The following is a 14,978-nucleotide window of genomic DNA, read 5'->3' as shown; positions in this document are numbered from 1 at the left end:
CACGCTCCTGCCCTCTCCAATCAATAAGCATTTAGTGTCCGCCCTAGCTGAACACTCCTAAAATACTGCCATAAGCATCGCTCCCCTGTGCAAAAACTTTTAACGTCTCCCCATTGCCTGGATCAAGTGCAAGCTATTGAGACCACTGTTCAAGGCCCTCTGCAGTCTTACCCCGCCCCACATCACCAGCCTCTTCTGCTTCTGCTCCCTTCTGCAACGCCTCCTCCACACCAGCTCACCTGGCCTGTTCACTCTTGTGCCCTTGCCCCACGTCCGCCTATTCTGATCACACTTGTCCTGCTCAGCTGTTTCCAGTCAGCCAAGCCTTCCCACCATCCCAGCTGGAAGAGATCCATTTCCTCTAAAGGCCCAAATGTCTTTTGCTGACACTGTAAGTGCCTTATACATCTTTTCAAGTTCTTTCGGTTCATCTTCCAATCCAGACTGTAAGCTATTTGAGTGCAGAAATCTTTATTATATTTGATTAAATCTCCTGACTATGAATACGTGCTTTTGCATATTGACAAATACGTGGTGTCCAACTAAAGCACGTGAGATTGATTGACTTCAGCGTACTTGGTGCTATGCCTAGTGCAGAGTAATAAGAGAGAATATAATTCACTTCCCTTCAGTAGTTTCCAGTTCTCCTGGATAGGCAAGATTTGAAACTAGCCAAGAGCACTGGAGGTACGTTGCCATGCAAACTGCAGATCTGGAAACAAACAATTGTCCAGAGATTTCTTCCAGAAAAGTGCTGTAAGTTCAGGAAAGGAAATGGCCAGTTTTAATTAGTTATAATACATGGTTGTGCTTGAGATGGCCTTGAGGCACAATCATTTTATTTTGCACTTGTCTGGTACCTTATAGTTTTCAAAGCCCTTTCATTTACATGAACTGAATAAATTGTCATACTGCTGTCATTAGGTATTATTATGCCCATTTTAAAAAATAAGAATCCAAGACCCCAAAAGCAGGAGTGATTTGGCCAAAGTCACATGGCAGGCACAGGGCTAAGCTGGGACTCAAACACTGGTCTTTAGTGTTTAAGTCCAGTGGGCTACACGGGGCACCAAAGCATCTTCCAATTCTATCCTCCTCGGCCTTTAAACTAAAATTCTGGAGCAAGGTATTAGAGCGAAATGAAAACACCATTTAAAAAATAGTGGGCAAGCTGCTGTATACAGGATAGATTGAAGAGAACACGAGAGCTAGGAGCTCTGACTAATGACAATAAAGATGAATTGGTTACATTTGATAACTCCTGAAGACAAAGGATGAGGGAAGGAACAAGGAGAGAAACAGTCTGAAAAACTGAATGACTATGAGAACATTACTGCTGACACCGGAAACGTGGACAGGGCTTAGCTAACAGGGTTATGACAACATTCTTGTGAGCATCAAGGTGACATCCAAATGAGAACCTTCCAAAGGCACTAGAAATATGGCATTGAAATCCAAGGGGAGATTTGGGCTGGAAGGAGACCTGAGACCCCACAAGGAGTGGAGTTGTGAACACAAATGAGCTCACTAAGTGCAAGACTTATGACTAGTGTAACAGAGGAACGTGCTGAAGAGACGGTTGTATCTATAATGTGAAGCACATGCATATTTCTGGAAACCTGTGGAACATAAGGATATCAGAGCCCCCTCCCCAGTGTTCACAACAACTGCACCATCCTACGAAACTTTTCGAAGACGGTGATCAGGCTTCAGAAGTGGACAGATGTCTTCTTCTTCTGAGCATAGCACCTCTTATGTTCCTATGATCTTAACATTAGAGCGTCAGGACACAGCTCCCAGTAGAGACAGGACTCTTACAGCGTAGCCATGAGAACCACATGGCGTGACCCAGGCACACTATGACATGGCAAAGGGGGGACACTTTGTCAGCTTGGTGTCTGGGGATGCCCATGCTCAGTTTGGGGGCCAGAAGGGGAAGGAAGACACTGTGCACATCACTCACCCAATGCCCCACATGACCTGAGCTCCCTGACTGTGGTTGTACTCCTTTATCTGGTGGGCACAGTTTCATTTTGCCCTGTTATGGGCTGAATTGTGTTCCTCTCCCTCAAATTCCTATGTTGAAGCCCTAACCTTCAGAACTTCGGAACGGGACTGTGTCTGGAGACAGAGCCTTTAAAAGGGTAATTAAGGGTAAAAGAGGTCTTCAGTGTGGGCCCTAATCCAATATGAATGACGGGTGTCCTTATAAGAAGAGGACATTAGGACACAGACATGCACAGAGGGACAACCAGGTGAGGACACAGGGAGAAGATGCCATGTACAAGCCAAGGAGAGAAGCCTCAGGAGACCAGCCCTGCCACACCTCAATCTTGGACTTCTGCCCCCAGACTGAGAGAATAAACACCTGCTGTTGAAGCCACCCGTGTGTGGTGCTTTGTTAGGACAGCCTGAGAGGACTACTACAACCCGTGATGGTGACGCTTGCCCATGCTGAAACCCAGCTGCCACTCTGCTGCCCGTTCAGAACCTGCAGTTTGTCCTCAGCATCTTAACATTTCACTCAGAAAATGTGATGAACATCATGCCGTCTCTCCCTTCTTGCTCCAAGTTGTCTTTCACTTCCAGCCTGATCTACAATTAGCACCTTAGCAGGTGCTTCCTAATTCCCTAACTGTCTGAGCCCTGTAGTGCATGCTGTGCTGGTCCCCATTCATTAGCATAGCTCTTGTCCCCAGGCTGGCTTCTGAAGGGTAAGAACACCTTTCTTTCTCACAACCTCCAGCACAGCTCCGGGTAGGTACTCTGGACAGTAAAACCTCCACTTGCAAAGGCAGTCAGTCACTGGCTGTTTGCGTTGAAATTGTTCTCACCTGACTCTTCATTTAAAACCTGTCTCTTACGAATCCCTGAGATTCAACTTGCCCTCAAGAGTTCAAAAGACCACCCGGATTTTGATGCAAAGTTGTGGAGAAACGTGTATGTCTCTATTTTTAAAATCCATTTGTGTTCTGACTTAAAGGTGTTTTAAAATGTGAAGAGGGTTTGCCCTCTGAAAATAAGAAGCAGTTTTTCCAACCAGGACCCTGTTCATGTGGTTACTAAGGAGACCAAACGGACGTAGGTGCCATCATTAATTGGCAAATTCCAAGCAGCTAAATACCTGGTGGGGAGCAGGTCTTTACCTGAGAGAGGAAAATTGCTGGGTGGGAGGAAGACCGTGGAGTTCCAGGTGGGAGCCCAGCCATGGCTGCCTCCTTCCCCGGTCCTCTCTCTACTGAGACTGGCTGATGACTGTCTTCAGAGCTGATGACTGCCCCAAAGCTTGCCTGTCAGAACTGAATGGGGTCTGATTCTTGCAGCCCCCTAGCTTGGGCTTCTCTGTTGCAAGAGGATGATGAGTTGGTGTGGACAGGTGTGAACTCTCACCACCCCAAAGGCAGGAGGAATAAGAATGGTGTGGCCGTTGCTCTCCAACTATTTTAGTAAACACTTCTTGTCCATCAGAAAAGCATAGAGCAGCATGCCACACTATGACTGGTTACCATGCTGGAGGGAAGCCCCGGGACCTCAAGGTGGCATTACAAATGCACTTTGCACCCTCTCTAGTTGGCTTCTGCTTTTCTGAGTGGTGAGGTTCTTACACCCCCACCCAGCAGTGGGTGCACCCTATCCTTCCCCACCATCTAGTATGGGAGACAGCCCGACAGACACGCAGCCTCATTCAACCAGAGAACTTCCAGGGCATTGGGTTCGACTCTTGCATTTGGTAAATGACAAAAGAAGAGTTCAGAGAAGTTAAGTGACTTTTCACTCTTGCTTCTTCTTTCCCTCAACTGCAAGGAAAGAAAATCATTTAGCTACCCGGATGTCCTAGGAATGACTAGGTACTCAAAGGCAAGTATGTCATGTAAGGTGCTTTTCCACTGGATGTTACAGAAAATCCAAATAAGTGGCTTAAGCAAAACATGGAGAGTTAGTTTTTGATGGCTCCGATGAGTGGCCTCTGTAGAGCTGTCCCCTTTTGTCCTGTGGCTTTGCAATCTCCATCCAACCTGGCCCTGGGCAGTCTTGTGACTGGCTTCAGCCACCACATGCAGCAGAAGCAGGGGGTGCTGGCTCCACACTTAGGCCTCGGGAGGCTCTGTCTGCTTGTGCTTGTTCCCTTGCAAGACTGTACTGGCTTACACTCACACCGTGGCCTTGCCATGAGACCATGATAGGCTGGCATGCTGGAGGGACATGAGAGACACATGTAGGATAAGACACATGGTAGAGAACTAATGTGGCCCCCACTGACAGCCAGCCAGCCTTCTGAGGCCAACCTGCAGTGGACAGCAGACACATGGGACAGCCAAGCTGAGACCAGAAGAACTGCCTTGCTGAGGCCTAGCCTGTATTCCCAATCTGCAGAATCATGAGCCAAACGAGTGGTCTGTTGTTTTAATCCTCAGGCTTTGGTGTTGTGGTTTGTTATGCAGCAACATGTAACTGAAACTTGACTGACATCTGAAATTACGGTTCTGGGTTTTCTTTTAAAAAAGAAGGTGAAGGTTGAAGTCCAGGATTCATATGGCAGCTCCATAGTCATGGGAGACCCAGAATCTTTCTGTCTTTATGCTCCATCATCTTTAGCCCATGGCTTCCATCCCGAAAGTTGTCTCATGATCCAAGATAGCTGCTAAAGCTCCAGCCATCACATTTGTGTTCCAGGCAGGAAGGGGGAATGGCAAAGAAGAGGCCTCTTCTAGCTGAGTTGGCTCTCATTAGAAGAGCTTCCCTGTAAGCCCCACAAAAGGGTTAGAAGCTTGATTCTCTTTGGCTCCCTTTGGCTCCCCAAGGAAGGCTGACAAATGTAGTTTTTTAGCTGAGCACACTGCCACCTAGAAAAAAAATCAAGGGTAAGATTTTTAGAAGGGTAAGATGTTTAGTAAGGAGGAACTGGGGAATGGTCATTGAATGAGTGATGAGCAATATCTGCCACGGCATGTGTGAATCAGACACCAGGCCTGGGACCCCAGAGTACATCAGGATGCAAAACTGACCCTATGTTATGCAATGAACATGCTGATTTCCCAAAGAGTTCATTTCATAGTAGTGGCTTTGACCTGTAGTAACAAAGTGTAAGTTTGGGCAAAAGAGATCTAAGTGAGAAATCATGAGTATGCCGGTCTCCTGGGCCCTTTGGCTGTGAACACAGATGGAAGGGAAATCTCATTTTCAAACTTGTTGCTCTTAATCTGGGCAGATGACTTCTTTCTTTTGCTTTCTTTTTATCTATTTTCTTTATATTGAGATAGAATTCACATAACATAAAATTCACCATGTTAAAGCATACAATTTGGTGGGTTTCAGTATATACACTATATTGTGCAACCATCCCCATGATCTACTTCCAGAACACTTCCATCACCCCAGAAAGAAACTCTGCACCCATCAGCAGTCAAGACAGACACATTCCTCATCCTTCTCCACCCAGTGCCAGGTGGCCAAGAGAGCCAGACAAGCCACTCGAGTGAGCGCTTGAGTTCCTTGGACAACAGAGACTCAAACCCAGGGATTCTGGAATAGTTTGGATCCTCCTGGGAAAACCAAGGTTGGTGTCATGGTGTGATCCACCCAGGACAAGAAAAGGAGGGACCCCCCCCAACAATGCTGCAGAATCTAAACCCTCGAGCCTGGGCTGACTTCCTGCAACCCACTCCCCACCTGAGCTGCAGAAGAAATGGAGGCTCTGCAGTGCGGGCAGGGCATCTTCACCAGGTCCCGAGCCTCCCTCCAAGGTGCTTGGTGGTGACAGCCTAAGGTACAGAGCAGCTTTAAAAGCTCTCTGTTGTGACACCAGATGCTAACATGGGATTTCTAGATTCAGGTGGTAGTAATGAGTGTGTAAAGGGGGTGAGGGGAGGGAAGACTACAATGCTAACATCTATTAAAGGCCTTGTATGTTCCAGATACAAACAAGATTTCATTTTTCTCCTCACAACCACCCTGGGAGGGATTATACCCATTTTACATAAGGAGGACCTGAGGTTGGCAAAGAGGAGTAATTCGGTAGAGCCAGAATTCAGACATCTGAGTCTCAAGCCACAGCATTTTGCATCGTGTCCTGCTGTGGGCACCTGTGGAAATGCCTCCTGACCTGGCCCGTGGCAGATAGAGCCACCCCCTCACGTGGCGTAGTGGTTGCTGCCTGGGGGGCAATGACATTCAGAGGGGGCTTAGCTTAGCTCAGCTCTGGGCTTCTCCGAGCCGGTGGGAGGCTGGTATGAGCTCCCCTCCCTTCTGCCTGCTTGCTGTTCTTCACTCCTCAGCAAAAAGGTTGCTCAAGGAGACTCCAGGATTTGGGGTCTGCCTCGTCACTGTCACCAGGAGTCTTTTTTCTGGCTCACTTGCCAGAGCTCCCCGTCAGTCCTCGCAGCGCCTCTGGAAGCAAAGGGAAGGCAGCTGTGGGATCCTGGCTGAAAAGAGCCCAGGTAAAGCAGGCTGCAGAATGATGGATGGGGAGGTAGGATGTCACAGGTCTGATAGCAGAGTGGGGGGTGGGGGAACAGCCAGGAAGGGTGATAGGTTCTGCCGTTTGGTTGATTAAGGGGGCCAGCGTGTGCATGTGTCATTGAGGTGGGCAGGGAAGGGGAGGGCTGTGCGTGGGGGGAGGATATATATGCTGGTGTGGTTGATACGGCAGCACTGAGCCTCACATCCGAGGGAGCCCTGCCACTGTCAGCGCTCAGGTAGGCAACTGCATGCAGCCCCTGGCCCAGCCGCGGCCACTGGGAGCCCTGGGAGGTCAGGGCAGCAGGGCTGGCTCCTCAGCCTCTCTCCTTTGTCCAGTGTGGCTGCTGCTGGCCTCCTGTGAGATGATTTCTCCATCCGTCTTATGTTCAGCGCTCGGATGGTGGGGACGGGGGAGGGTTGAGTTCTTTTATCTTGAAGGGAGATGCAGAAGGAGAAAGAGCTGAACTTGGAAATGAAGAAAAGTTTTGCTTCGCAGTGGTGGCCCCTCCTTGCTGCTGCTGTCTGCTGAGAAGAGGTGGCTGGAGGAGTGAGGTCAGGGTAGGGGCGGGCTCGGGAAGGGGGCTTGCCTCTCGGGGCGGCCCCCCAGGAAGCCCATGCACCCCTCGTGAGGGTTTTCTCTCTGTGGCTTCCTTTCCTTCCCTGGTGTTGTGTGCAGGCTGGTTCTCCACGTATCGCCGAACTTGGTGCTGTTTGCATGCGAGTTTGCAATCCAGAGGGAACCTTTCTCTCTTCCGCCCAGAATAGACACTGTCCCTACTGATGTGGGGACGAGCCAGACCCCGCTGATGCGGCGGGTTGTGCTCCACCCATACACATTGCTGACTGCGGTGTGAATTGCACAGAGATTTCTGGGGCATGACCTTGGTCTGCCAGGTCCTGAGTCACTTTGAGGTCTCCTGTCTTTCTGGGCGTCTCTTCCCCGCCCGCCTCCGTTTTTGCCCAGGTCGTGCGGGCTGCGCGCTCACGAGTCACAGCATCCGAAGTCTCTCTCCTCCTGGCTTTGTGCGCCCGGCTCCCCGCGTGGCCCGCTCCCCCTCCCCGCATCTCACTCTGAACATGGGCAAGTTCTGGGGAAATTTCAAGTAGGCAGGATGATTTGGGAAATGGACTATTTAAAGCAAGCTGCTTTGGACCTGAATATCCCGATCCTGGGCTTAAACATCTGTGTGTAGCTTCCTCGAGCAGCCGATAATTGCTCCAATTATAACCAATAACGTTGTTCGGCAGACTAACAAAAGACGAGCTCTGTACGACGCCGTTTGCCAGCAAGCCCAAGCCGGAGTTTTCAACACAGAGGGGAAAAGTGAGTGCCTGGCTCCTAATCAAAACCTCCCGAAGAAAATGCTGCTCTCTCTCGCTGCCTGTGGGTGGCTGCCGCAGGCACCCTCCTTTTTCCCGTGTGTGAAGTGTGGCAGGGAAATATTGTACAAGCTTCTGTTGACGTGCTACCTTTAACAAAAAAGGATGAGTGCTCCTCTGGGCTTGCGGAGTCTTCTGCAGGAAAGGTCCTTGGAAAGACTGTCCCCAACCACCACCTCAGTAAGAGCAGCAGCTTCTACCTTTCCGTGTGTGCCTGTCAAGGGCGCTGTGGTGCAGCTGGGGCTGGTTCAGAGGTACGGGTCTGTTCCCCGCCAGGTGACAGCCCCCGCTTTACCGGCTGAAGACTGAGGGTACTTAAGGATTTAGAAAATGCGGGAGATTTTGCATTGTCAATGAAGGGAGTAATTGCAGGATCAGGCGCAAACCCCTGCTCCCTGGAGCTTATGACAGGTGCTATCACCAAGCTATTCCATATTCAATCGATCAGGTATTTATCATCTACACTCCAGCAGGCAGGGGAGGCAGGCGGGGATGCAACAGAGGTGATAATAACAGCAGTTTATATTCACGTGATGATTTCCGGCGCGTTCTCACCCATTATCCCGGCCCCGGCCCCGTGAGGAAGTGTCATTATCTCCGCGTTGCAGCTGAGGCAGCTGAAGCTGAAAGATGAAATGACTCGTGCGGCGGCGGCGGTAGCAGCGGCAGGACCGAGCCCTGCCTTCCCGGCCCCAGTGCATCTCCCCAGTATGGTCGGGGGTGCTCATAAACTGACAGTGGAGCGTGGGGACACAACACGAAATCATGTGAAATAACGAAGTTGTCAATTGTGTGGTCCAGAGACCAAGTGCTGGAAGAATTGGTGGGGAGGAGCGCTTCTTGCAGGGATTCTGGAAATTCCAGCTGGGCGGGGAAGTGGGTTGAATTTGGATGGGTCAAGGGCTTTGAAGAGGGAGCAGCAGCCAGGAAAAATGCACAAAAGGAGGGCAAAGGAATGAACATTTCTTGAAACCTACTAGGCGCTAAGAGCTAAACTTGTCTACATGCTTATTTCATGCTATTACACACACATACATGAATGGCAGGAGTATGAGGTTTCAGGTGAGCAGTCTACGATTGCATTGACATGGATCATTGATCCTTCGCTCCCCAGATCCACAGCCTCAACCCAGGAAGGAACCCTTGAAATCTCATGCGTTCTGGGTCTGGTGGTGCTTTTCGTCAGGCATTTTATGAAAGCGGTGAGCCCTTCTCAGAAAACAGGAGTCATCGTGACAATAGCTTGTAGTGGCTTGAATTGCTGGTCATTTATTAGGCAAGTGGGATATTCTAAATGCTTTTATTTAAATGCCTACAGTCGCCCCCACTATCTAACATGAAGGTTTCTCCTAACCACAAACTAGCAGTGAGATTTTGGGCACACCAATTGTGGGGACAAGCCGATTTTCTGGGCATCTCTCTCAAAAGGCTATAATCACTTCCATTCTGGACTTTCCATGATCCTGCGGTTTTTCAAAATACTTGCAGCTGCTTTAGCATTGCAGAAGCAGAAAATTGCCAGCCCTGAAGAGCCTGGCCGGGTGGGTGACGGGTAGTTTACCTCACCGGACAACCAGGTCACTGCCTTCCCACAATGGCCAGAAGCCAAACTCCCCCCTTCTCATACTGGTCCTGTGGTCTCCCCCTCCCCCACACCCCATTCATCCTTCATTCATTCAGCCAAGAACATGTGTGCAGTTCCTGATAGCAGCCGCACAGCGCAAGTGCCAGGAACACAGAGCCATGAGACAGTCCCAGCTTCCTCGGCATGCAGGGTCAACGTCGTGAAACGTTAATGAGCCTCAGCCGGAGGTCTCCAAAGGGGCGCGCCTACCTGACTCTCCACTGGGCTTTGGGAAATTGGGACTTTTGTTTTTTCATCTTACCTTCTTAATTTGCACTTTAGTAGATGTTTTAAATAATGTCTCTAACTTACAAATAAATTAGGAATGTGTGCTCAAAACAGCTTGCTAGAAGTACAAAGTTAAAGAAGTTTGAGGATGATCGGTCTCTACTCATTGCTCTCTCCTTATCTGTGTCTCCCATCTCCCAATCTTTTTGAAAAGACCATTGTCATTTTATTATAAAAGTAAATAAAAACTTTCCAAAATCCATCTAAATGATCTGACAGTATATGTGGGAGCACGAGCCAGAGCCAGGAAGACGAGAGTTAGGAGTGCTCCCCGCCCGCTCAGCGGCAGCCCTGAAAGAACAGGTGCCTTTTGCCCCCTCAACCCCTTCCTGAGGCCCCAGCTGTGCTGCTCTGACACTGCTTCCCCAGGAAGTCCTCATCTCCTCTCCCCCTTCCCTACTTCCGTCTTGCTTCCGCTTACCAGGAGAGGACAAATACCTGGCCATTCTTAAAATCTAAGAATATTAACCATCCAATCCACTGCCTCTTTTTACAGCAGGAGAAACCAGGCCCAGAGAGAGAGAAAGGGCCTCGCTCGAGACAGCCAGATCCAGCCCCCAGGCCGGTGCAGTGCCCCAGCCCTGCACACCCTGCGTGTGGGGGGCAGCAGTGTTGCCTCGTCCTCTACCTCCCCTAGCCATTCCCCTCTTTCCAGGCGGAAACTTAGAACAGAAGGGAGACTTTTCTGAGTGTACCAGTCAGAGGAGGAAATGGAACTAAAGAGGCCTCCCTCGGTAACAGCTGCTCAATGAGCACAAGCTCCACATAGGGGTCAAAGAAATGGGGTGTGTGGAAGACCCTTTCTTCCAACAGCTGGTGGCAACAAGGGTCCTCTGTGCACTGGGGAGAGGTGGCAATAGAGAGGTTGTGATCAGAGAGGGGAAGCCCAGGGTTTAAGACAAGAGGAAGTCCTCAGAGTGCATTTGCCTGCACAAATACAGATGGAGGGCTGCAGAGATTGCTGAGAGGTATGGCAAAGCATGAGTTCAGCACCGCCACATCAAGTCATGTCTCCTCTTCAAGCTTCAGTCTGCTCACCTGTGAAATGGGCATAATGCCAGTCGGGGATGATTACCCCAGAGGGTGGATGCTTATGAAGCAATTATCAAAGTGCCTGGCATCTTGTACCCTGAATGTACTAGTGGTGTGATCACTACTACATACAAATAGATTCTGTCCCAACAAGATGCCACTAGAATTTGTCAACCTTCCCAAAGTAGAAATGGTGTATGGAGTTTACATTTTCCTAGAACACACGATTTGGAATCAAAACACCTGAGTTTAAGTCCTGGCTCTGCTACTTATAAACTGGACGATCCTAGGCAAGTGGCTTAACCTCTATGAATTTATGTCCATCTTAAAGGGGGGTAATATTAACCCTAGATTATAGGATTGTATGTGAATATGAAAATCTGCTCCGCCCCGTAAAGAACAACATTCTGTAGGTGTAGTTGAAAAGGGTGGGGACATACATGCTTCTATCTAGAGAGCTGCCCCTCTTTCCTTCCTCACTAGAAACACCAAAATTACAGTAAGTCATAACACAAAACTCAATTAGGGTTTAGCTTCAGCGAAAGCTGCATATGTAATCCTCCAAACAGATAAACAACTAATAATACTGCCCTTGGAAGCATGATTACATGCAAATAGATTAAGGCTAAACCATAGTGGTATTTTATCTTCATAGACAGTGAGACACAATTAAATTTATGAGGTGTCATTACCAAAATAAAAGGTAATTAAACATTTCTGTATTCAATACGAGATGCCTGGATTACAGTATTGCCACACAGAAGTATTAACTGAGCTTGGCTGTCCATGTGCAAGCCATGTAAAATTCAAGTGTTCTCAGGTAACTTTTACTTAGTGATGGTCACCATTGTTGTGTAATAAACAAAAAATAACAATCTTTACTATCCCCATTTTGCAGTTGAGAAGACTGAGGCTCTCAGAAGTAAAATATCGTGCCTGAAGGCACACAGTTATACAATATAAAGATTAAACACAAGTGTAACTCATGAACTAACTAATTACTCACCTTTATTTTAATTTACATTAAATTATACAGAGCTTCAAGACTTCTTACAGATGAAAAACCTCTGAGTTTTTAAAGTTTTAACCTAGAACACAAATATACTAGGCGTTGGAGAAGTACCAAAAAGGACAAAATGTTGTCCCCTTTATACTGGTTACATTCCGAGCTTTCACTTATATTAATCTCATTTCAGTATTGCAAACCACCTGTGACATGGGACTGTATTATTCTCATTTTGCGGATTCTTTGAATTGCGGAAAAGAATGACTAGCATTAGTATGGATGGTTTCTAAATAACAGGTGGAGCTGCTTGTTAACGGTTAGGGTAGAACCTGGAGGGTAGGAAGGTTGGCACCTGGAGGACAGGTGTGCCACAGACCAGCACGGAGGAGGGCCTGGCTAGAGCCAGGAAGATTCGGTAAGGTCTCCCCAAGTGCCAACCCAAAGAGGCCCCGCAGTTTACGTACTGGAAAGCATCCTATGGGACACATGCTAAACATCCCGAGAGTTCGTCTTTCTTCACCTCACCCTTAAGTCCAGAATTGGAGACAAAGAATTGGAGACAAAGAATTTCAGTCAAACCACCAAACATTTCTTGAATGCATAGGTTGCCGCAGTTAATGAAGTTCATGAAAAACCTCAGCCAGAGGACACTTCATCAATATCTGTCGCCACTGATAAGCTCATTCTAGGTGCACATCGCACACTGCAATCTTGTACTGGGAAGGGAGGACACGGCCCCTTTCTTCTGTGGCATGCAGCCACTGCCATCATGTGGCCGTAGAGGACACAGCCATGCCACTCTGGACAAATTCTTCTACAAAAATCTCCCTTGACTAGAAAGAAGGAAACTTTGCTGGATACGAAATGTAAAGGCAATTCTCAAACAAAAGAAAGGTTCCAGCAGTCCTCAGTTTAAGACCGGCTCACGTTCTAAAATGTTTGCTGAGATAGTGGCTGTTTGGAACTCAAGATACATTTTCTCTTCAAAAGAAGAGCTCCCATCGATTGTCCACCAACACCTTTTTAACCTGCACAGGTCTGGCACCCAACACCATCCCAACCACGCCTGACAGCCATTTGTAACCAGTCTTCCACCAGAATGTGCATCGGAGTTCCAGCTTAGGACGGCATCTTACCTCGCTCTGGGACAAAACAGGTTTCCACCTCTCCATCCTCAAATGAGAATTCCCTAATAGACATTTTCGGTGACATGGGTCCTGAAATGATCCCTATGATGTGAGCATCTTCGACCCTCAATGAAACAGATACTCCTAGACGTTCAACTCTCCATTTGCTAGAGAAGGAAGAGAGTTCCTGAAACTCCACTGTCATTTCTCAAACTTTTATTGAGCACCTCCTGTGTGCCACGCTCTGTACTGGGTGCTAGAAATACAGAGAATCACAGGACATGATCTCTGCCACCCCAAGAAGTCACAGTCCAGTGGGAGAAATAGATGCATAAGTCCAAGTTCACAGTATAGTGTGCTGAGGGCCATAAGGGAGACAATAATAGTGTTACAGAGTGAATGCTACATGCTGGGCTCTTTCTTTTATAGGCTTTGGTATCCTTCTTGTTACATGCCAGGTGCTATTTTAGTGGCTTACAAGCATGAACCCACTAATCGTCGTATGCGATAGGTACTGTATTATCCCATTTTTGCAGATGAGGAGCTCAGAGGTGAAGTACTGCTAGCCTAAGCTGCAGAGCTGGGATCTGAACCCAGGCAGTCCACAGTAACGAGCAGATGAAATGCGCACCACAGCAGCTCTGCAGCGCGGGTCTGTGGTGCCGTCTGACAGAGGCGCCCAGGCCGGCTTGCTTTCTGCTGTGATATGCTGTGTCGAGATGCCACAGCAGCCGAAGACAATGATCTAACTCAGACCAGGGGTTGGAGAGGGCTTCCCAGAAGGGATCATTCTTGAGGTATGTATGCAGTGCGAGTTGCAGAGGGGATTCAGGGCAGAGCAAACAGCATGTGCCAAAATACGAAGACTTCAAGAGCCTGATGTGGTTGGGAGCTCCACATGATCTGCCAGGACTAGAGGAGACGCCGGGCTGAGTGGCAGGGAAGGAGACAGGAGCCAGTGCTGAGCTTGGAATCCCTCCTGACAGCAATGGGGGTTATAGAATTATTAAGTAGGAAGTGCATCATCAGATTTGGAGATGGTGTGGCGGGAGGCCCAATCATTAGGTAGACTAATTACGAGGCTATTACAATAATCAAGGCAAAAAATCATAACTAAGGCACTGATGCTTGGGATGGAGAAGAGAAAACGCCACTTGTTGTGTATTGTATTTGTTAGCCCAGGCATCCGTCATCTGTGGGGTGAAGCTCGGACCCTTTAGGATGGCAAACCAGACCCTGTTCCATCTGGACCTGGCCTCGCCTTCAGCAGGTGCTTACTTTGGGGAATGTGGGCAGATGGCCCAGTACACCTGTCTGTGGGCCCTCCCTCCAGGCTATGATCCTGACTCTGCACCTTGGAAGCTGCTGTTTCCTGGCTCTCCCAGATGCCCTCTTCCCTGTCCTCTGGGCAAACTCACTGATCTTCACAACTCATCTCAAAATCAGCTCATTGATTCGACTGCTGTAACTCACTGATTTCATGAACATTTATTGAGCCCCTTAGAGTTGTCACGCTCTTGGTATGGAATGTTTTGCCAAGGCACCAGGAGAGCTGGGGTGATCTCCCAGCATGGCTGCTGGGTGACTTGAGCTGCAGAATCCCCTCCTTTCCTCCTGCTGACTTGCTCCATCCCACATCCCTCTCACACCAGCATTTCTCAGACATCGGTGTGTGTACGAATCACCAGGAATCTTGCTAAAAATGCAGATCCTGATTCAGCAGTTCTGGGCTAGGGCCCAAGATTCTGCATTTCTTACAAGACCCCAGCCGGTCTGCAGGCTATATTTGAGGCACAAGACTTTATACATTTTCTCAGTATGGTCTGATGAAAAGCAATAAAAGCAATTATTTTTGCTTTTCTACACTTAACTGTTTAATAAGAGGAAAGTTGCATACAATGATGTGCAGAATTTAAATGTATAATTCAATGGTTTTTGGAAAATGCATACCCCCTTGTGACCTCAGTCAAGAACTTTCACATTTCCAGATGCTGGTTGGTTAGCTCAGTTGGTTAGAACACAGCCTTGTAACACCAAGGTCAATGGTTCAGATCCCCATTCC

Source organism: Cynocephalus volans, chromosome 2 (genome assembly GCF_027409185.1).
Source record: "Cynocephalus volans isolate mCynVol1 chromosome 2, mCynVol1.pri, whole genome shotgun sequence".
Taxonomy (NCBI): Eukaryota; Metazoa; Chordata; class Mammalia; order Dermoptera; family Cynocephalidae; genus Cynocephalus; species Cynocephalus volans.
This window is presented reverse-complemented; position numbering follows the sequence as displayed.